General features: G+C 44.7%; 1 long non-coding RNA gene, 2 other non-coding genes and 1 pseudogene across 3 annotated transcripts; 2 read left to right on the top strand and 2 right to left on the bottom strand.

The window, feature by feature from the left end:
• Positions 1-846: 846 nt before the first annotated feature.
• Positions 847-2,216, top strand: LOC133473817 (coatomer subunit beta'-like; annotated as a pseudogene).
• Positions 2,217-2,413: 197 nt separating this feature from the next.
• On the top strand, positions 2,414-6,501 carry LOC133473816 (uncharacterized). Its single transcript, XR_009787250.1, has 4 exons — positions 2,414-2,500; positions 2,596-2,702; positions 3,447-3,591; positions 6,317-6,501. It is a non-coding gene; the product is annotated as an uncharacterized LOC133473816 (long non-coding RNA).
• A 6,893-nt stretch (positions 6,502-13,394) lies between these two features.
• trnal-caa (transfer RNA leucine (anticodon CAA)) lies at positions 13,395-13,501 on the bottom strand. The gene is made up of 2 exons: positions 13,464-13,501; positions 13,395-13,440 (listed from the first exon to the last, which is right to left on the bottom strand). It is a non-coding gene; the product is annotated as a tRNA-Leu (tRNA).
• Positions 13,502-14,150: 649 nt separating this feature from the next.
• Positions 14,151-14,257, bottom strand: trnal-caa (transfer RNA leucine (anticodon CAA)). Its single transcript has 2 exons — positions 14,220-14,257; positions 14,151-14,196 (listed from the first exon to the last, which is right to left on the bottom strand). It is a non-coding gene; the product is annotated as a tRNA-Leu (tRNA).
• Positions 14,258-23,543: the final 9,286 nt, after the last annotated feature.

A 23,543-nucleotide genomic window follows, 5' to 3' on the forward strand; every position in this document is an offset into this window, starting at 1 on the left:
GTGGGCCGCGAGGAGCCGGCCATGTCAATGGACACCAGCGGGAAGATTATTTGGGCCCAGCACCATCAAATACAGCAGGCCAACTTGATGCAAATGGGTGATGCTGAGATTAAGGATGGAGAGAGGCTCCCACTGGCGGTGAAAGACTTGGAAATTTTTTAGATACACCGTCAAACTATCCAGCATAACCCCAACGGGAGGTACGCTGAATGTGCACAAACAATTTCAATGTCTTGCTGAGTGACCTGGTCTCATGTCGATCTCTCATTTATAGGTTTGTTGCAGTGTGTGGCGATGGAGAGTACATCATCTGTACCGCCATATCTCTGAGAATCAAGATCTTTGGCTCAGCACAGGAGTTTGCTTGGGCACATGACTCATCTGAGTAAGTGTTCACTTTTAAGTCTGTCTGGGTTGCTTTACTGCTCAATTGTTACAGTATGAGCAAATGTTCTATTCAGGCACCGACCAACTTATGGCCAAAGCTCCGGTCGACCGCCTCAGCAATGGAGGCGCGGAACATGGTCCGCTCGTACTCGATGTCCCCCGCCTAGCCCGGAACATGAGCAAAGTTCTGTCGGAGGTGAGAATTGCTTCTGACAGAGGATTCTGCCAGACGTACCCAGCAGACTATCACAATACGTTTGGGCCTGCAACGTCGGACCGACATTCCACGTACCCTAGAGCCAACTACTGTAGCCGGGGGTCGGATCGCCAAGGTCCCTGCCTTCGGCCGCGAGCTGGGCGGTGGCCGACAAAAAATGTGATGAGGACATCGCTACAAACAATTTATCTGGAGTTTACTTCTGTTCGAGAACAAGACCTGTGTTCAGACACTGGAGGGCCATGCTCAGAATCACCGGGTCAGAGGATGGTGAGCTGCAATATCTCGTTCCATTCTCTTCCAACGGCTATATTAATCTTTGCTTCACACAACATCATCTCTCACTGAAGGTACGGTACGTATTTGGCACTCTAGCACATACCGCCTGAAGAGGACCCTCAACTACGGTATGGAGCGAGTGTGGTGTGCGTGCGTCCTCGGGGGCTCCAACAATGTAGCGCTGGGCTATGATGAAGGCAGCATCGTCAAAGTAAGTACAAGAACAGTATTTTTAATCATTGAAGTCACACAGCTCCTGCAAGGAAAATTTTCTTAATGTGAGTTACAGTCATACCTTGGCGTACAAGGTTCATTTGTTCCGTGACCAAGCTTATAACTAAATTTTTCACAAATTAAATTAATTGAACTGCCATTGAATCCGTTCCAGGCCCCCCCCCAAAAAACATAAGATATAAAAACATAATGAAACAATAAAAAGAGAGTGTGAAGAAATAAACTGGTTTCATAAAGTGTATTACTGTACGCACTGTAGCATTCATGTGTTGGAAGTGTGCCTTTCATGAGCGTGGCCTCGTGACTGGTGTCAGGATGGTGAATGTGGGTGGACTTAGTAGTTAGGTGACTCTGCATGTGATCCTCTAGGCGTGAGTTGGGGCCTACAGCAGCTCCTTTTGGGTGCTCTCATTTTGTGTTTGTGTTTTGCTGTTTTTCATATTAAATTAACAGCCGAAAGTGCATCATCAATTGTGGCTCTTCTTGCCCACTTGCAAGGGCATTACCATACCTTAAAAGCAAAAAGTTGATCAAGCATGACTTTGTAACTCAAAAAACTTTTGGGGCACTCATCAAGATAGCACTGTACCTTGTTACTATAGTGTAAGTACTCTTCAATATCGTGCAGGGGATATAAAAGCAGTCTTCACATTGCTTTCATGCATACAAAAAAACTATTGTCAATCTCAACTGTTGTTTGTTTTCTCTTCAGGTGGGCCGCGAGGAGCCGGCCATGTCAATGGACACCAGCGGGAAGATTATTTGGGCCCAGCACCGTCAAATACAGCAGGCCAACTTGATGCAAATGGGTGATGCTGAGATTAAGGATGGAGAGAGGCTCCCACTGGCGGTGAAAGACTTGGAAATTTTTTAGATACACCCTCAAACTATCCAGCATAACCCCAACAGGAGGTACGCTGAATGTGCAAACAATTTCAATGTCTTGCTGAGTGACCTGGTCTCATGTCGATCTCTCATTTATAGGTTTGTTGCAGTGTGTGGCGATGGAGAGTACATCATCTGTACTGCCATATCTCTGAGAATCAAGATCTTTGGCTCAGCACAGGAGTTTGCTTGGGCACATGACTCATCTGAGTAAGTGTTCACTTTTAAGTCTGTCTGGGTTGCTTTACTGCTCAATTGCTACAGTATGAGCAAATGTTCTATTCAGTGCTTATGTATTTGTGTAAAATGACAGCAGCAGACAATCCCTACTGTCATATAATTGTCTTTCTTATTTACAGTATGTTTAAGCGCATATGTAATAGTTAATGCCTCTTCTTTTTTTTAACAGATATACGATTAGAGAAAGCATAAGCGTTGTGAAAATAATGCAGAATTTCAAAGTAAAGAAATCATTCACGCCTGACTTTGGAGCAGAGGGTAATGGCAATGCTGTCGTAAAGCAAACTTGTGGTTCAACAGGTTATTGCTGGTAAAAACAACAAGCAATATGTTCTTTTTTTTGGACCCTGCAGGCATCTATGGAGGTTTCTTGCTTGCGGTGAGGTCAGTGAATGGTCTGGGATTTTATGATTGGGAGAACACCGAACTGATCCGCCGCATTGAGATCCAACCTAAACATGTAAGACTTGTCCGTTTCTCTTTCAATAGGAAACTTGACAAGGTTTTCCAAAAATGACAGTCTTAAATGCCAAGTTTGGTTGGAATGGCCACTTCAACCTAAGTACAGGAAATCAAGAATTTTGAAAGTGGGATGATGGGTTCCGGAAAAATGTAGTTTGTGTTGCAAAAAATGGACTCTTTGGGGAGTGTTTTTGTGTGATATGGCCAATAGAAAAGCTGGCCAAAAACACCTTCAAATTAGAGTGAAACAGTATGACTTTATTATTTCTCAACATATGACCTGGACCCTTTCGTTTCGTCAGCTACTTTGGGAACCCCTTCTCCGGTTGGCCAACAACTTTTTGTTGAAAATAAGCTTGTACAGGCTGCAATTACGTCGGCAAGTCAAAGTGACTGTGACATTTCCAACGGTGTCACTTGCCCTAAAAACTGCACTTAAATAACACAAATGGATCATTATTGGTGAGAAGAACAGCGTGGGCAGTAGAATAACGAATGTAATCATGTAATGTATGTGTTTTTTCATCAATGTACTTGTTATGGAGGGTTTTAGAGGTGTTTGAAGTGCTCATTCCATGTATTTTAGAAAATTCCACAAAGATGCCAACCAGTTATCACATGGCTACTTTCAGGTCTATGTGTTTTTTTATGAATGTTTAGTTAGGTGGTTTACTAGCAACACAAGCAGTCTCTTTCTTACCTTTGTATAACTCCATTTTATTTTTTTTTGTCCTGTGTGCAGATCTTCTGGTCAGACTCTGACGAGTTGGTCTGCATCGCGACTGAAGAGTCTTTCTTCCTCCTTCGATAAAATGGCTGATAAAGTAGTTGCCTCACAAGAGAACAACGAAGTCGTGACGGAGGACGGCATTGAGGATGCTTTTGAGGTTTGTTTGTATTTCCATTGTTACGAGCCCTTTTATTATGGTACCTCATCCTCATCGCCCTTCTACCAATATACCCACTAGCTCTCCTCTGGATGTGTTCAAACCATCGAAGTCTGCGCTCTCCAACTTTGTCTCCAAAACATCTAACCTTGGTTGTCCCACAATTTAGCGACTTCTGACCTTCTCTGTACTTTTCCATCAACATCCTCAAGGCAAATAATGCATCAGGACCAACTGCCTTTTCATTTTTCATCCCCTTGAATGCCTTTCTAACTTCCCCCTTACTAGTCATTGCCACTTCTTCATCCACCACCCTCTTCTATTCTTCCTTCTCGCTCATTTTCCTCATTCATCAACTCTTCAAAGTATTCGTTCCATCTGTCCAGCACACTACTGGCACCGGTCAACCCATTTCCATCTCTATCCTTAATCACCCTAACCTGCTACACATCCTTCCATCAAATCCCTCTGTCTGGCCAACCTGTAGAAATCCTTTTCTCCTTCTTTAGTGTCCAACCTGGCATACATGTCCTCATATGCCTCTTGTTTGGCCTTTGCCACCTCTACCTTTGCCCTATGTCGCATCTCAACGTATTCGTTGCTCCTCTCCTCTGTCCTCTCAAGTGTCTCACTTCTTCTTAGCTGACCTCTTTCCTTGTATCATTTCCTGTACTTTGAGGTTCCACCACCAAGTTTCCTTCTCTCCTTTCCTGCCAGAACATGCACCAAGTACTCTCCTGCCTGTCTCTCTGATCCCCTTGGCTGTCGTGGTCCAGTCTTCTGGAGCTCCTCCTGTCCACCGAGATCCTGTCTCAGCTCTTCCCGAAAAGCCGCGCAACATTCTTCCTTTCTCAGCTTCCACCACATGGTTCTCTACTCTGCCTTTGTCTTCTGAGTCTTCCTCCCTACCACCAGAATCATCTGGGACATTACATAATACATAACACCCTCAATTTCAAGTATCAGCCTCATCACTCGATCTGATACTCTTTTCACCTCCAAGACATTCTTAGTTAACTCTTCTTTTAAAATAATCCCTACTCCATTTCTCTTCCCGTCTACACCATGGGAAAATAAATTCAACCCTGCCCCTAAACCTCTAGCCTTACTGCCTTACTACCTGCTCTCCTGGACACACAATAGATCAACCTTTCTCATCCTGTCAACCAACTCGCAAACTTTTCCTGTCATAGTCCCAACATTCTAAGTCCCCACATTCAATTCTAGGCTCTGTGCTTTCCTCTTTTCTTTCTGCCCAAGAACTCGCTTTCCACCTCTCCTTCGTCTTCGACAGACAGTAGCTGAATTTCCACCGTCGCCCTGCAGGTTAACTGTGCTGGGGGCGGACATTGTGAACCCGGCCATGACCGAGCCGGTATGGAATTCTTTAGATGAACGCTCATATTTGTTTGGCAACTTTTTAAGCCGGATGCCCTTCCTGACGCTTGGGACCGGCCTACAGTTTGCACTGGCTTGTGTCCCCCATAGGGCTGCATTAAAAGACACCTAGTTTAATGCTAACATATCCTGTGAAACACCATAGGCTGTCATACGGAAATTTGCATTGATGTAACGTAACTATAAATCTTAAAAAAAATAAATTAAAAAAAACTCACCGGTACTACTTGAACACATGTAGCAGCAACTGAAGGAACCTGAATTTTATAATCACCTATTACTCTCGAAGTTCCATGCGTGTTCGTTTTCATGAAAGAACTACAATTATAACGATGTGTTAAAAGTCAACCAATTTATTCCTGACAGAGGAGTCTGTACATTTTACAGAGCTCTGGGTCAGCAGCTACGCTTATCCTAGCCTCAGCAGAGACAGCACAGACTGAACAAAGCTATCTGTGCGTGCCCCCGACTTATACAATGTTTTAAAAAGGAAGTATGGAATCGCTGTCATCTGTTTGGTCCAACGCCCACTGACGTCCTCATTGCTCTACAGAATGATGACCATTTGCTGCTGGCTCCAGGCGCGGTCTCCACAGTCTTGCATCTCATGTCCACAGTGGCTCCCTGCAGCCATTGTCTTCTCCGACATCTCTTCTTTGTGGCCTCCACATGCACCCTGGTGGGAGCTTTCCTGCAATAAAATCCCACACCCTTATCTGATTTCCATGTTATGCTTGTCACACCCTGAAACTCTATATCACCTTCACAACACATAGATAGAGCATGCAACAATACAACAATGCTCGTAGCCATATATTCTCTCTGCTCAGTAGGAACAACTATTACTAGAGCTTAGTTGGGGACGTTCTCAGCCTCTTATGCTTGCTCTTAATTACGCTCCATCCCTTCAGTAGACCTCAGTGCTGCCTGGCACGTTGGTGCACCAGAAAACAATTATACGATGGAGTGGTGCCACCAACAGTGACCTATGACATGGGGGGGAGGGGGTGTAAACTCTCACACAATGATCCCACATTACATTTGTAAGTTCATTAATTTTCTCCTGGTTCAGGTCCAGGGAGAGGTCCGGGAGATCGTGAAGACTGGACTCTGGGTTGGCGACTGCTTCATTTACACCAGCTCTCTGAACAGACTCAGCTACTTTGTAGGGGGAGAGATTGTCACTCTTGCTCACTTGGACAGGTCAGATATTTATGATTGCATTCAAATCACCTTAAACTTCTTTTCAAGTCAGTTCCGGTTGTATGTATAGTAATAGCAGAACACAGAAATGCGCCATCATTTAAGATGTTCCCTCTCTGTGCAGAACCTTGTATTTACTGGGCTACATAGCCAAACATGACCATCTCTACCTGGGAAACAGGGACCTCAACATCGTCAGCTACTCCCTGCTGGTCTCAGTCCTCAAGTACCAGACTGCTGTCATGAGGAGGGACTTTGGTGTGGCCGACAAGGAGCTTCCCACAATTGCAAAAGCGCAACGGACAAGAGTGGCCCACTTCCTGGAATCATTTCATTGATTCCTAGTTGTTTGACCGATTGATGGCTTCCTCTGTGCTTATATTTATTTTTGTCTTCCGGCTCTCCAGGGTTTCAAGCAGCAGGCATTCGCGCTGTCGACAGACCCTGAGCATAGGTTTGAGCTGGCCTTGCAGCTGGGAGACTTGAAAATTGCCTACCAGCTGGCTGTAGAAGCAGATGTAACTTGAGTCCTTTTTTAAGAAGACAGTGGTGCCTTGAGTTCAATTAGTTTAGTGACCATGCTCGTAACTTCACATAATATTTCATCTCTTCAGTCATCTTTCCACAAATTCATGAAAATCCCATTAATCCATCCCAATCTCTCTCTCAAAAAAAAAAATTGTCATTAAAATCATTTTTGACAGTTTTTGCTTCAATTTAATGGACATTCTGCCGCTTCTGGTGTTTGCACCACGGCCACCTGGGAGCAGTATAATTCAGACATATGGATATACTGTACATGGAGACACTCAAAGCTCAATAAACCGCAGTAATATAAGTCATGCTTTGCAGAGGATGAAGAATATAAGCCTGTGAGTATTGTTATATTATCCGTTTATATCTATTGCTCCACCATATTGTTTCCAAATATTGTACATTGTTTGCATTAAGCTAAAGTGACTTATCTGAAGCCAAGCTGTGGTTATTTTAAATATACAACCCCAATTCCAATGAAGTTGGGACGTTGTTTTAAACATAAATAAAAACAGAATATAATGATTTGAAAATCATGTTCAACCTATATTTAATTGAATACACTACAAAGACAAGATATTTAATGTTCAAACTGATAAACTTTATTGTTTTTAGCAAATAATCATAATTATGGCTGCAACACGTTCCAAAAAAGCTGGGACAGGGTCATGTTTACCACTGAGTTACATCACCTTTTCTTTTAACAACATTAAATAAACATTTGGGAACTGAGGACAGTTTGTTGAAGCTTTGTAGGTGGAATTCTTTCCCATTCTTGCTTGATGTACAGCTTCAGCTGTTCAACAGTCTGGTCTCTGTTGTCGTATTTTACGCTTCATAATGCGCCAGACATTTTCAATGGGAGACAGGTCTGGACTGCAGGCAGGCCACTCTAGTACCCGCACGCTTTTACTACGAAGCCACGCTGTTGTAACACGTGCAGAATGTGGTTTGGCATTGCCTTGCTGAAATAAGCAGGGGCGTCCATCAAAAACACGTTGCTTGGACGGCAGCATATGTTTCTCCAAAACCTGTATGTACCTTTCAGCATTAATGGTGCCTTCACAGATGTGTATGCCATTGGCACTAACACAGCCCCATACCATCACAGATGCTGGCTTTTGAACTTTGCGTCCATACCAGTCCGGATGGTTCTTTTCCTCTTTGGCCCGGAGGACACGACGTCCATAATTTCCAAAAACATTTTGAAATGTGGACTCGTCGGACCACTGAACACTTTTCCACTTTGCATGAGTCCATCTTAGATGAACTCGGGCCCAGAGAAGCCGGCGGCATTTCTGGGTGTTGTTGATAAATGGCTTTAATTTGAATAGTAGAGTTGCAAGTTGCACTTACGGATGTAGCGCCGAACTGTATATACTGACATTGGCTTTCTGAAGTGTTCCTGAGCCCACGTAGTGATATCCTTTACACATTGATGTCAGTTTTTGATGCAGTGCCGCCTGAGGGACATCGACGGTCACGGGCATTCAATGTTGGTTTTTGGCCTTGCCGCTTACATGCAGTGATTTCTCCAGATTCTCTGAACCTTGTGATGATATTATGGACCATAGATGATGAAATCCCTAAATTCCGTGCAATTGTACGTTGAATAAACATTGTCCTTAAATTGTTCGACTATTTTCTCACGCACTTGTTCACAGCTTTGCTTGTGAATAACTGAGCAATTCAGGGAAGCTCCTTTTATACCCAATCATGGCACCCACCTGTTCCCAATTCGCCTGTTCACCTGTGGGATTTTCCAAACAGGGCTTTTTTGCCACCTGTCCCAGCTTTTTTGGAACGTGTTGCCGCCATAAAATTCTAAGTTAATGATTATTTGCTAAAAACAATCACGTTTATCAGTTTGAACATAAAATCTTGTCTTTGTAGTGTATTCAATTAAATGTAGGTTGAACATGATTTGCAAATGGCGGCACGGTGACGACTGATTAGAGCGTCAGCCTCACAGTTCTGAGGACCTGGGTTCAATCCCTGGCCCCGCCTGTTTGGAGTTTGCATGTTCTCCCCGTACCTGTGTGGGTTTTCTCCGGGCACTCCGGTTTCCTCCCACATCCCAAAAACATGCATTCATTGGAGACTCTAAATTGTCCCTAGGTGTGACTGTGAGTGCGAATGGTTGTTTGTGCCCTGCGATTGGCTGGCAACCAGTTCAGGGAGTACCCCGCCTCCTACCCGATGATAGCTGGGATAGGCTCCAGCACGCCTGCGACCCTTGTGAGGAGAAGCGGCTCAGAAAATGGATGGATGGATGGATGATTTGCAAATACATGTATTCTGTTTTTATTTATGTTTAACACAACGTCCCAACTTCATTGGAATTGGGGTTTTACAATGTGTCACTTTTTTTGTTTAGGTTGACAGTAAACTTAAACTCGAAGAGGCGGTAAACAGCTTAAAGCTGTTATTTTTTTTTTCATGAATTGTTCACTCTCTGCCTAACTGCTGCTTGTTGTGAAGTGAGTTGAGTTCACTGGCACCACACAGCGCTCGTATAAATTTTTTGCTCGCAAGTCAAAGTATTAAAAGAGCCCAACGACAGCTCGTATCTTGAAAATTTCGTAAGTCGGGTCACTCGTATGTAACCGCACTGCAGCGTGGAACAATTTTTTTTTTCCAACAATAATCACTGAGTTGAAACGGGCTTATTCTCTCTGTACATTCATAATACAATTCACCATGACATCACAACAGTAGTACGTTATTCTGGGTGCCAACAAAGTGTTCTCCCATGGCACCACTTGTCAGCAAACCCTTCCATGCCATTTGACCTCGGCAGAGCGATTGAGAACACACACAGGGTGACACGTTTGAATGAATGAGTTTCTTCTTGCGAGGTGTCTCTGATTGGCAAGTCTTCTCCTTTCCCGCTGTAGTTTGAATTTGTGGTATTTATTTTTTGTGGTATCCTGCGCATTTATTAAGTCGGTCTCCTTTTGGTTACGTCTCTTCTCTTGGGTACGCCCCCGTGTGCCTATGTGGCGCCTATGTTGGGGAGGTCGTCATTCCCATAAAAGGCAATGCATGAGAATGTGACTCACGAGGCTTACCGTTTTGTCAGCAGCAAAGTGTATGCTATCAATACACAACATTAAAACATTGACCAGTTTGGAATGACAGACGTATGTCAGTGGCTGAATAATTGCTTCAGTAACCTTTTTAATTGGCGCCAATTCTATGTCATCACAGTCAGTTGACATCTTGTAGTCAAGTCATCAATGGAGACAGCAACACTGTCGTCTAGCAGAAGGAGGGAGGGCCTTCCCACACGTGTGAATATTCTCAAGTTGAAACCTGCGTTACGTCCATCCATCCATTTTCTGAGCCGCTTCTCCTCACTAAGGTCGCGGGCGTGCTGGAGCCTATACCAGCAATCATCGGGCAGGAGGCGGGGTACACCCTAAACTGGTTGCCAGCCAATCGCAGGGCACATATAAACAAACAACCATTCAACACTCCCATTCACACCTACGGGCAATTTAGAGTCTCCAATTCGGGCATGTTTTTGGGATGTGGGAGGAAACCGGAGTGCCCGGATAAAACCCACGCAGGCACGGGGAGAACACGCAAACTCCACACAGGCGGGGCCGGGGATTGAACCCCGATCCTCAGAACTGTGAGGCAGACGCTCTAACCAGTCGCTCACCGTGCCGCCACAAATGATAAATGCGCATTAAAAATCCAGGGTTATCGAGGATATATTTGTGGATCTGAAAAACACGTGCAAATAATTTTGAGCCATATCTCGCCCCATAAGAAAGAAAAGATGCCTCTATATTGAAAAGTCCATCCATTTTCTATAGCACTTACTCATGAGGGTTCACAGGTGAGCTGGAGATGATCCCAGCTGACATCAGGCAAGAGGCAGGGTACACACTGGACTGGTTGCCAGTCGATGGCAGGACAACTGAGCAGACAAGTCCTCCACAATGTGGTTGTAATTAAGACAATAATGCAATGATGATCATTTCGACTGGTGAACTGGGAAGTGGACAGACAAGCTTGTTTGCATCTGGAAAGGGGAGAAAGCCGATCGTGGATGGAAGCACTTGATTGAAGGGCACAAAATGGACCTGGTGGCTTTCTAATTGCTGGTCATCAGGATTTGTTAGCTGATCAGGATGTATTTTTACACACATTGATTTCATCATTCTTCTTAAAAAAAAACCTCTCTCTTCATAGGAGTTGACGCGTCAAGATGCCGTTTGTCTGCAGGCGTTCAAGAAGGAAGAATAAAAGAAGAATTGTTTATTATATTGAGTTACTGTATATGTTTGTGTTTGGCATTAAATGAACTTGATATCCAGCTCTTAAATTTGCATTTCCAGTGTAATTAGTGGACTCCCCTTGCCAACGACTAGAGCAAACAGAATTAAAGAAGAAGAAAAACCTTAGAACACCTTTAAAACTATACAAACTCATTTAAACACATAATATATTGCTTGAGAGTAAAAGTAATAGATACAAATATTATCCAAACAGGCGGCACGGTGGCCGACTGGTTAGAGCGTCAGCCTCACAGTTCTGAGGTGCGGGGTTCAATCCCCGTCCCCGCCTGTGTGGAGTTTGCATGTTCTCCCCGTGCCTGCGTGGGTTTTCTCCGGGCACTCCGGTTTCCTCCCACATCCCAAAAACATGCATTAATTGGAGACTCTAAATTGCCCGTAGGCGTGACTGTGAGTGCGAATGGTTGTTTGTTTCGATGTGCCCTGCGATTGGCTGGCAACCAGTTCAGGGTGTACCCCGCCTCCTGCCCGATGACAGCTGGGATAGGCTCCAGCACGCCCGCGACCCTAGTGAGGAGAAGCGGCTCAGAAAATGGATGGATGGAAGTTCATTTTAGCGGCACGGTGGAGACTGGTTAGTGCATCTGCTTCACAGTTCTGAGGTCCCGCGTTCAATCCCCGGCCCCGCCTGTGTGGAGTTTGCATGTTCTCCCCGTGCCTGCGTGGGTTTTCTCCGGGTACTCCGGTTTCCTCCCACATCCCAAAAACATGCATGAATTGGAGACTCTAAATTGCCCGTAGGCATGACTGTGAGTGCGAATGGTTGTTTGTTCCTATGTTCCCTGCGATTGGCTGGCAACCAGTTCAGGGTGTACCCCGCCTCCTGCCCGATGACAGCTGGGATAGGCTCCAGCACGCCCGCGACCCTAGTGAGGAGAAGCGGCTCAGAAAATGGATGGATGGACCTTAACAAAACCTTTCCTGTTATATTACACCTTATTGTTGACTTAAGGAGTGGGACAAAAGGTTTTAAGTTCAATCACTTTTTCCCATTTTATTTCTGTTTCATTTAATTGACAGGTCATTTAGTCTAATTTTGGATAATAAACCGATTGTTTGCTTAATTTTCTGGTTCAAGCGCAATTGTAGGTTTATGAAATTAACCAAAATCACATTGCGAAATCTGTAGTGACACTTCAAATCGACCATACAAATGTCCCTTTAAAGTTCACAACAATATCAAAATTCAATTCAAAGACAATCGGAATTACAAAGCAATCAAAGAACAATGCTTTCAAATGTCCTTTTTTGACCAAAAAAATCCCAAGAGTCCACAAGCAAGCAAGTCCATTTCTTGCTTTAAGTTAGAGCATTTTGTTTTTGGAGGGTTTCCAATGGATTCAAGACATTTCCAATCTTTTTAATGGGGGAAATGGATTTGATATACAGGCAAATTCAGTCACCGTCACTGTTTAAATGAGTGTATTTTAAGAAGGATTACAAATACACTTTATAGTACACCACCAAAAGTCAAAGTTTCTTTCCAGTCTTATTTCAATCAATCACTTATTTGATATTGACATCACTAAAACATTGGACAAAATGTATGCATTGCTTTGACGAAGTATGGGTCCTCATGGTCCATATTTCACAAACAAGTTCATTTTAGCGGCACGGTGGAGACTGGTTAGTGCATCTGCTTCACAGTTCTGAGGTCCCGCGTTCAATCCCCGGCCCCGCCTGTGTGGAGTTTGCATGTTCTCCCCGTGCCTGTGTGGGTTTTCTCCGGGCACTCAGGTGTCCTCCCACATCCCAAAAACATGCATTAATTGAAGACTCTAAATTGCCCGTAGATGTGACTGTGCGTGCGAATGGTTGTTTGTTTGTATGTGCCCTGCGATTGGCTGGCAACCAGTTCAGGGTGTACCCCGCCTCCTGCCCGAAGATAGCTGGGATAGGCTCCAGCATGCCCGCGACGCAAGTGAGGAGAAGCGGCTCGGAAAATGGATGGATGGATTTCTGTACATTTGCATTCAAATTGTCAAAATGAAAGCATTTAAAATCACGTCAGGAGTGGGATTTGAACCCACACCTCTATTCGGAGACGAGAAATCCCATTTAGATGGTGCTGAACATTGAGTTTGGCACCTTAGACCGCTCGGCCATCATGACATGCTGATAACCAGCATGTTTTGCAACATAATTATGAATATATGCCAGCTTTTGAAATTTCGTGTATGAAAGTTTCAAATCTTTCTTGTCTAACTGTCTCATTGTCAATGAAACTAGTGACAAAAAAAATTTGCGACACCAGCCATTTTGTGTCGAAAGAATACAGTACTGTAAAGTATTTAAAAAAAAAAAAAAGTTCATTTCTGTAAATTTGCATTCAAATTGTCAAAATGAAAGCATTTAAAATGATGTCAGAAGTGGGATTTGAACCCACGCCTCCATTCGGGGACCAGAAATCCCATTTAGAAGGTGCTGATCCTTGAGTCTGGCGCCTTAGACCGCTCGGCCATCCTGACACACTGATCGTATCGGTTTTCTCCGGGCACTCCAGTTTCCTCCCACATCCCAAAACCGCATTCGAGACTAAATTGCCCGTAGGTGTGAATGTGAGTGCGAATGGTTGTTTGTTTGTATGTGCCCTGTGATTGGCTGGCAACCAGTTCAGGGTGTACCCCGCCTCCTGCCCGAAGGTAGCTGGGATAGCCTCCAGCATGCCCGCGACGCAAGTGAGGAGAAGCGGCTCGGAAAATGGATGGATGGATTTCTGTACATTTGCATTCAAATTGTCAAAATGAAAGCATTTAAAATCACGTCAGGAGTGGGATTTGAACCCACACCTCTATTCGGAGACGAGAAATCCCATTTAGATGGTGCTGAACATTGAGGTTGGCACCTTAGACCGCTCGGCCATCATGACATGCTGAAAACCAGCATGTTTTGCAACATAATTATGAATATATGCCAGCTTTTGAAATTTCGTGTATGAAAGTTTCAAATCTTTCTTGTCTAACTGTCTCATTGTCAATGAAACTAGTGACAAAAAAAATTTGCGACACCAGCCATTTTGTGTCGAAAGAATACAGTACTGTAAAGTATTTAAAAAAAAAAAAAGGTCATTTCTGTAAATTTGCATTCAAATTGTCAAAATGAAAGCATTTAAAATGATGTCAGAAGTGGGATTTGAACCCACGCCTCCATTCAGAGACCAGAAATCCCAGTTAGAAGGTGCTGATCCTTGAGTCTGGCGCCTTAGACCGCTCGGCCATCCTGACACACTGATCATGTGGGTTTTCTCCGGGCACTCCGGTTTCCTCCCACATCCCAAAACCGCATTCGAGACTTGCCCGTAGGTGTGAATGTGAGTGCGAATGGTTGTTTGTTTGTATGTGCCCTGTGATTGGCTGGGAACCAGTTCAGGGTGTACCCCGCCTCCTGCCCGATGTTAGCTGGGATAGGCTCCAGCACGCCCACGACCCGAGTGAGGAGAAGCGGCTCAGAAAATGGATGGATGGATATATCTTATATTGCTGTCATATACTGTATCATTGCATCACTTGAAGAACAGTTAGTACTCCAAAATTCTTCCATCACTAATTTAATGTGCTGAAAAATTGCTGATTTATTAAGATGTCATCATTAAAGTGATACAAACAGAGCGGGAGAGTGCCGCATCCTTGCAAGCCTCATGCATTAACCCAATAGAAGGGGCATTATATCCAAAAACTGCATGCGGACATCTTTACTCTGAAAATATGACAACAATCAGTCCATTTTTTTACATTTTATGGATGAGATTGAGGTGGGTTTTTTTGCCTGTGGGTCCGAGTCGGAGGTCACCTGCGGCTTTCCGTTCGGCATGGGATGAATGAAGACTCCGAGACACTTGGCGTTTGGGCTAATTCGATTTATTGAACAAGCCTTAGTGTCATAACAGCTGCTTACATTGACAGAACAATGAAAAAGCCCCCGGAAAACCCCTGAATCTCAGTTTATCAAGGTTTAATTCTCTGGGCGTGGAATTAGCTCCTCCCTGGGTGCCCCCGGGAAATGGCCGTTCCTCATGACCATATTTGGAATCACACCCGCCTGCTGGCGCTTCACCTTCGAGCTACGCTCACACCCGGTTCCCTTATCTAATAAGATGCAAAACAATCCTGTTTGCAGACTGGGACGCCTGTTGTGAACCCAAGAAATGTTACTGTCTGGGCGGAGAATGAAAACTCTAATAAACGTACAAATGGTTGAAGGCGGTCCTTTGATGTAGAACTTCAAAGAAAAGATGGTTGGCTTGAATACAGATCTCCAAACATTTTGCCCTTGCAAAGGAACTCTGATTGTAGTACTATTGAAATATACTACAAGATCAAATCAGATCAGCTGCAGTTTTGAGATATTAACCGACGTAAAGCGTTCGGCCGGGAGACCCTCGTCATGCGTCAGCCGATGTTATGACAAACTCCACGTCTGTCACAAAATGCCACCTACAGAAACGCCTTTGTGATCTATATGTACATATATACACACACATATACGATACATCTGTGGTGCAATCAATTCGAAATTGAGCTGATGTACTGTATAAGGAAATGAATCTGCAACAATGACTTCATGTGGGATGACGTGTGTGGCGGACATGCTTCCCGCAAACTGAGGTTACACAGTGACTCCCCACGGCTCGATAAACGGCATTCTTCGAAGCCGCCCTGCTGTGAGACTGCCCCATGGAGACGCCTCATGGACCCTAAACTAATTGACGTCTACCCTCAAAGTCTGAACTCCCAAGCATCAAAGGCCCCCACCGGACCACCTGTCTCTGAATAGGAACACATGCTGGAACAAGGCGACACCCGCTGGCGTCGAAAGGAACTGCAACCCGTGAACTCTCATTTGATGTTTAAACAAGGATAAATGTCTGTTTTGATATTTGATGAACTCTGCGGAATTATTCCAAATGTAGGCCTTGATGTCTGTGTCGATGTGTCAACTTTACCAGCGCAATTACAATTACTTCTTCTTCTTCTTTTCCTTTCGGCTTGTCCCGTTAGGGGTCGCCACAGCGCGTCATCCTTTTCCATGAGAGCCTATCTCCTGCATCCTCCTCTCGAACACCAACTGCCATCATGTCTTCCCTCACGACATCCATCAACCTTCTCTTTGGTCTTCCTCTAGCTCTCTTGCCTGGCAGCTCCATCGTCATCATCCTTCTACCAATATACTCACTATCTCTCCTCTGGACGTGTCCAAACCATTGAAGTCTGCTCTCTCTAACTTTGTCTCCAAAACATCGAACCTTGGCTGTCCCTCTGATGAGCTCATTTCTAATTTTATCCAACCTGGTCACTCCGAGAGCGAACCTCAACATCTTCATTTCCGCCACCTCCAGCTCTGCTTCCTGTTTTCTCTTCAGTGCCACTGTCTCTAATCCATACATCATGGCTGTGGCCTCACCACTGTTTTATAAACTTTGCCCTTCATCCTAGCAGAGACTCTTCTGTCACATAACACACCTGACACCTTCCTCCACCCGTTCCAACCTGCTTGGACCCGTTTCTTCACTTCCTGACCACACTCACCATTGCTCTGGACGGTTGACCCCAAGTATTTAAAGTCCTCTACCCTTGCCATCTCTTCTCCCTGTAGCCTCATTCTTCCCCCACCACCCCTCTCATTCATGCACATATATTCTGATTTACTTCGGCTAATCTTCATTCCTCTTCTTTCCAGTGCATGCCTCCATCTTTCTAACTGTTCCTCCAGCTGCTCCCTGCTTTCACTGCAGATCACAATGTCATCTGCAAACATCATGGTCCACGGGGATTCCAGTCTAACCTCATCTGTCAGCCGCTGTTCTGCTGCCCTCGTACATGTCCTGTATTATTCTAACATACTTCTCTGCCACTCCAGACTTCCGCATGCAGTACCACAGTTCCTCTCTGGGTACTCTGTCATAGGCTTTCTCTAGATCTACAAAGACACAATGTAGCTCCTTCTGACCTTCTCTGTACTTTTCCATCAACATCCTCAAGGCAAATAATGCATCTGTGGTACTCTTTCTAGGCATGAAACCATACTGTTGCTCGCAAATACTCACTTCTGTCCTGAGTCTAGCCTCCACTACTCTTTCCCATAACTTCATTGTGTGGCTCATCGACTTTATTCCTCTATAGTTGCCACAGCTCTGCACATCACCTTTGTTCTTAAAAATGGGCACCAGTACACTTTTCCTCCATTCCTCAGGCATCTTCTCACGCACTAGAATTCTATTGAACAAGCTGGTCAAAAACTCCACAGCCACCTCTCCTAGATGCTTCCATACCTCCACAGGAATGTCATCAGGACCAACTGCCTTTCCATTTTTCATTCTCTTTAATGCCTTTCTAACTTCCCCCTTACTAATCATTGCCACTTCCTGGTCCACCACACTTGCCTCTTCTACTCTCCCTTCTCTATCATTTTCCTCATTCATCAACTCCTCGAAGTATTCTTTCCATCTACCTAGCACACTGCTGGCACCAGTCAACATATTTCCATCTCTATCCTTAATCACCCTAACCTGCTGCACATCCTTCCCATCTCTATCCCTCTGTCTGGCCAGCCTGTATAGATCCTTTTCTCCTTCTTTAGTGTCCAACCTGCCATACATGTCATCATATGCCTCTTGTTTTGCCTTTGCCACCTCTACCTTTGCCCTGTGTCGCATCTCAATGTATTCCTTTCGCCTCTCCTCGGTCCTCTCAGTGTCCCACTTCTTCTTAGCTAACCGTTTTCCTTGTATGATTTCCTGTACTGTGATGTTCCACCACCAAGTCTCCTTCTCTCCTTTCCTGCCAGAAGATACACCAAGTACTCTCCTGCCTGCTTCTCTGATCACCTTGGCTGCTGTGGTCCAGTCTTCTGGAAGCTCTTCCCGTCCACCGAGAGCCTGTATCACCTCTTCCCGAAAAGCTGCACAACACTCGTCCTGTCTCAGCTTCCACCACATGGTTCTCTTCTCTGCCTTTGTCTTCCTAATTTTCCTCCCCACCACCAGAGTCATCTTACACCCCACCATCCTATGCTGTCTAGCCACACTCTCCCCTACCACTACCTTACAGTTGGTAACCTCCTTCAGATTACATCGTCTGCACAAGATGTAATCCACCTGTGTGCTTCTACCTCCGCTCTTGTAGGTCACCCTATGTTCGTGCCTCTTCTGGAAAAAAGTGTTCACTACAGCCATTTGCATCCTTGTTGCAAAGTCTACCACCATCTGTCCCTCCAAGTTCCTTTCCTGGATACCGTACTTACCCATCACTTCTTCATCACCCTTATTACCTTCACCAACATGTCCATTACAATCTGCACCAATTACGACTCTCTCTCTGTCTGGGATGCTCAGGACTACATCATCTAGCTCCTTCCAGAATTTCTCTTTCACCTCTAGGTCACATCCTACCTGTGGGGCATAGCCACTAATCACATTACACATAACACCCTCAATTTCAAATTTCAGCCTCATCACTCGATCTGATACTCTTTTCACCTCCAAGACATTCTTAGCCAACTCTTCTTTTAAAATAACCCCAACTCCATTTTTCTTCCCATCTACACCATGGTAAAATAATTTAAACCCTGCCCCTAAACTTCTAGCCTTACTGCCTTTCCACCTGGTCTCCTGGACACACAATATATCAACCTTTCTCCTAATCATCATGTCAACCAACTCCCGAGATTTTCCTGTCATAGTCCCAACATTCAAAGTCCCCACATTCAGTTCTAGGCTCTGTGTTTTCCTCTTCTCTTTCTGCCGAAGAACCCGCTTTCCACCTCTTCTTCTTCTTCTTCTTTGACTTCAACTTCGACCCACAGTAGCTGAATTTCCAACAGCGCCCTGCAGGTTGACGGCGCCGGTGGCGGACGTTGTTAACCCGGGCCACGACCGATCCGGTATGGAATTCTTTGGATGAACGCTCATATTTGTTTGGCAAGGTTTTAAGCCGGATGCCCTTCCTGACGCAACCCTCTGCATTTATCCGGGCTTGGGACCGGCCTACAGTTTGCACTGACTTGTGCCCCCCATAGGGCTGCATTAGCGCAATTACAATTACATTTTCATTAAAAGCATCTTGATCACTTCTATTCTCACCAGCACACTTGTGTGTCTTAGCCTGATACTTATAAGAGAATCTTTGTCCACACACTGAGCAGGAAAAAGGTTTCTCACCAGTGTGTGTTCCTTTGTGTATTTTTAAGTGTCCCATCACAGAGAATATTTTACCACAAACTGTGCAGGAAAAAGGTTTATCACTCGTTTGGGTTCTTGTGTGTCTTTTTCAGCTTTCCATCCGAGAAAATCTTAGACCACAAACTGAACAGGCAAAAGGTTTTTCTCCAGTGTGTGTACTCGTGTCGTTTCAAAATGCTCTTATAAGCAAATGTTTTCCCACACTGAGAGCATTTCCATTGTTTGTTGTCAGTGTGAAATGTCATGTCACCTTCCGACTGTTCATCATCATCACTTTCATCATTGTGAGTAGAGTGCGACATCATGTAGTCAAGATCTGATTGTGGAGCAAAGAGTCCGTCTGCTTGTTATCCTCCACAGGGTTCTCCATCACATTATGTTGTCATGTGTTGACTTTAGCTGCTGCTTGGAGGCTCCGCCCCTCTGCTCTCCTCACTTTGGCCTTCATCTTTAGTCTTCAAAAGGGACACCAGTCGATAGAAACTTGGTGATGACCTCCTCTACTTCATGTTTGCTATGGGGGTGCTCTTCCGCATCCTCTTTTTTAATGGGAGTGGGCTTCAATTTCTCTTCCTCTTTGATGTGGTGGACCACTTAGTCCTCCAATTCCTTTAATGTGAGGGGGCTCTGGCTCCTGCCACTCAGTACGAAGATCTTCAGTGATGTCTGCAAGACACAAAAAGACAAACATACAGTTTGGTAAATCTGTTCTCATGTTGTGTATTCTATCCATCCATCCATTTTCTATACAGCTTATCCTCACAAGGGTTGCGGGCATGCTGGGGCCGTCCCAGCTCAAATTATTCTCTTGTATTTTAGACAAAAGTTAAAACACCAATGACCTCTAGGGGGCATTCAAGGATTGGCCACTGACATAAGTTTAGGTCAAATCAACATTACAGGACAGAAATAATGGGTGCTAACTTACTGTAATTAAATTACTTTATTGCAATTAAGTTACTTTCATAAATACTGTTAATGACGTGCTTACTCTAACTTTCTCACTGTCCCGGCTATATGGAAGGGTTTTGTCCAGAGATTGAGTCCGTTTGACGAGCTTGCAGTTTAAACTGTGCTTCGTAAGCGTGTCTCTTTGTAGGTGCCATTTTCGGGGGTCCTTAGCCAAACCGATGTTATTTTGCACAATGCACATACCGGCGCTATATACCTACTGGGGGCGTGCCTTTAGCGTCCTCTTTCACGCGCACCCTTCCCCCTTTAACGTCTGCATGCTGTCCTCAGTCACGTCCGCCTTTCCTTAATATAAGCAGCGTGTTGGCAGGAAATGCTCCCAGTCAGTCAAGCGGAGCGCTCATCAAAGTCACACAACAACATTTACAGATTTTGGTGCACACATAAGGTGCGCCTCATTATAAGGCGCCCCGTCCATTTTGGAGAAAAGTTAAGACTTTTAAGTGCGCCTTATGGTCGTGAAAATACGGTAGTTATTGACATTTTGGATTATTCTTAAATTTTGGAGGATAATGGCTTTATTTTATTCTTAAATTTTATGATATGATACAGTGGAGCATCAGTTCATATTGCAGTCATTAAATAAATTTGGCTTTAGTAATTATTTTTGCTCCACCATTAAAACCCTCTATGAGAACAGCAATAGCTCCATTAAAGTATCAGGTGGCACATCCCCTAGATTTGAGCTTTCTAGAGGTATTAGACAGGGTTTTCCTGCATCTCTATATCTTTTTTTGACAGTGGCACAGCTCATGGCATATCATGTTAAAAATAGTGCTGTTGAAGGTATCTCTCTCCTTGGTAAAAATTTCATCTTGACTCAACTTGCGGATGATTCACCACTTTTTTTGGAAAAATGAAAGCCAAATCTCTGCAGCCTTTAATGTAATTTGGGAATTCTCAAGGGTTTCTGGATTATGCTTGAATATTAACAAATGCGGCGGCACGGTGGCCGACTGGTTAGAGCGTCAGCCTCACAGTTCTGAGGTGCGGGGTTCAATCCCCGTCCCCGCCTGTGTGGAGTTTGCATGTTCTCCCCGTGCCTGCGTGGGTTTTCTCCGGGCACTCCGGTTTCCTCCCACATCCCAAAAACATGCATTAATTGGAGACTCTAAATTGCCCGTAGGGATGACTGTGAGTGCGAATGGTTGTTTGTTTCGATGTGCCCTGTGATTGGCTGGCAACCAGTTCAGGGTGTACCCCGCCTCCTGCCCGATGACAGCTGGGATAGGCTCCAGCACGCCCGCGACCCTAGTGAGGAGAAGCGGCTCAGAAAATGGATGGATGGATGGATTAACAAATGCGAACTCATGGCTATTAAAGATTGTGCAAAATCTGAACTGTATAGCACAATAAAAAAGGAAGTGCGATACTTTGGTATCTCAATAACAAAGGATCAAAGCACAAGATGCAGTTCAAATGTCAACCCATCCATCCATCCATTTTCTGAGCTGCTTCTCCTCACAAGGGTCGCGGGCGTGCTGGAGCCTATCCCAGCTATCATCGGGCAGGAGGCGGGGTACACCCTGAACTGGTTGCCAGCCAAACGCAGGGCACAAACAAACAAACAACCATTCGCACTCACAGTCACACCTACGGGCAATTTAGAGTCTCCAATTAATGCATGTTTTTGGGATGTGGGAGGAAACCGGAGTGCCCGAAGAAAACCCACGCAGGCACGGGGAGAACATGCAAATTCCACACAGGCGGGGCCGGGGATTGAACCCGGGTCCTCAGAACTGTGAGGCTGACGCTCTAACCCGTCGTTCACCGTGCCGCCCAAATGTCAACCCAATTGTTGAAAAAAAAATATATAAAAATAAAATAAATTAAAAATTAAACCAATGGCTCTTACGAGATCTATCGCTAGGAGGAAGAATCTTATTAAATCAGAAGAAATCTCAAAGGAAAGGCTCTACATGTCGATAAACAGATCCTGAGAGAGCTTGATAAAAGGGTCCTTCATTTTGTGTGGAAAAATAGGCCTCCTCCTCCTGGAAGCCGTCACCTTATCGTGGTGGAGGGGTTTGTGTGTCCCAATAATCCTAGGAGCTAAGTTGTCTGGGCCTTCACGCCCCTGGTAGCGTCACCCATGGCAAACAGGTCCTAGGTGAGGGACCAGACAAAGCACGGCTAAAAAATACCCAATGAAGAAAGAAACAAATGGATCGAGGTTTCCCTTGCCCGGACGCGGGTCACCGGGGCCCTCCTCTGGAGCCAGGCCTGGAGGTGGGGCTGGGAGGCGAGCGCAGGGTGGCCGGGCCTGCACCCATGGGGCCCGGCCGGTCACAGCCTTCCCATGGGCTCACCACCTCTCTGCAAATACTTTTCTTTCTTTTTTTTGCAATAAAAACCCACAAAGACAAGATTGCTTCCTGACTTATTCTGTCCGTAAAAGATTTGCCAAAACACGTCACCATTTTTCTCATTTAATATATTTCCAAAGGTGCTATTAACGTGAAAATTTCACCAGATGTTGGGAACAACCCAAGTAATCCATACATACAAATAAAGTAGAACAAATAAGATCAGAAATTTAGTTGAGTGTAATAATGTGAAATGCCAGAGGGAAAAAAGTATTGAAAACACCAACTGGTATTTATTTATTACTTTGTACAAATGCCTCTGTTTGCAATGACAGCTTCAAGACGTCTCATGTATGAAGAAACTAGTCGGATGCATTGCTCTGATGTCATTTTGGTCCATTCCTCTACACAAGCAGTCCTCAAATCTCAAAGTGTTCCGTGGGCTTCTTTGATGGACCTTGAGTTTCAGTTTTTTCCATACATCTTTGATTGGATTCAAGTCAGGTGATTGGCTGGGCCATCCGAACAGCTGTTGTTTTTCTTTGAAAACGATTGAGAGTTTCTTGGCAGTATGTTTTGGATCATCCTGTTGAAATGACCACCCATGTTTCTTTTTCATCATCCTCCTAGATGGCAGCAGATTTTTGTCGAGAACGTCTCGGCACATTTACCCATTCATCCTTCCTTCAATAATGTGACGTTTACCAGTCCCATTTTCAGAAATGCATCCCCACACCATCAAGTTCCCACCTCCGAACTGTTGGTATGGTGTTTTTAGGGTGATGTGCAGTGCCATTTGTCTTCCAAACACGGTGTGCATTATCTAACAGTTCAAGTTTGCTCTCATCCAACCAGACTAATTGTCCAAATGTTGTTCAGCAAACTTTAAACAAGTTTTTACTTACCAGCAGCACGACTACAGGTGGGCACTGTGGGAAAAATGGCAAAATATTGCACTGAGCAGACCATGCATTTGTTATGCAAATGATTTGGTACAGAAAATTGTTAATAACTCTAGTCCTTATGTCAGCACTGCAATTGGCTGGCGACCAGTTC

Source organism: Phyllopteryx taeniolatus, unplaced genomic scaffold (genome assembly GCF_024500385.1).
Source record: "Phyllopteryx taeniolatus isolate TA_2022b unplaced genomic scaffold, UOR_Ptae_1.2 contig_53, whole genome shotgun sequence".
Taxonomy (NCBI): domain Eukaryota; kingdom Metazoa; phylum Chordata; class Actinopteri; order Syngnathiformes; family Syngnathidae; genus Phyllopteryx; species Phyllopteryx taeniolatus.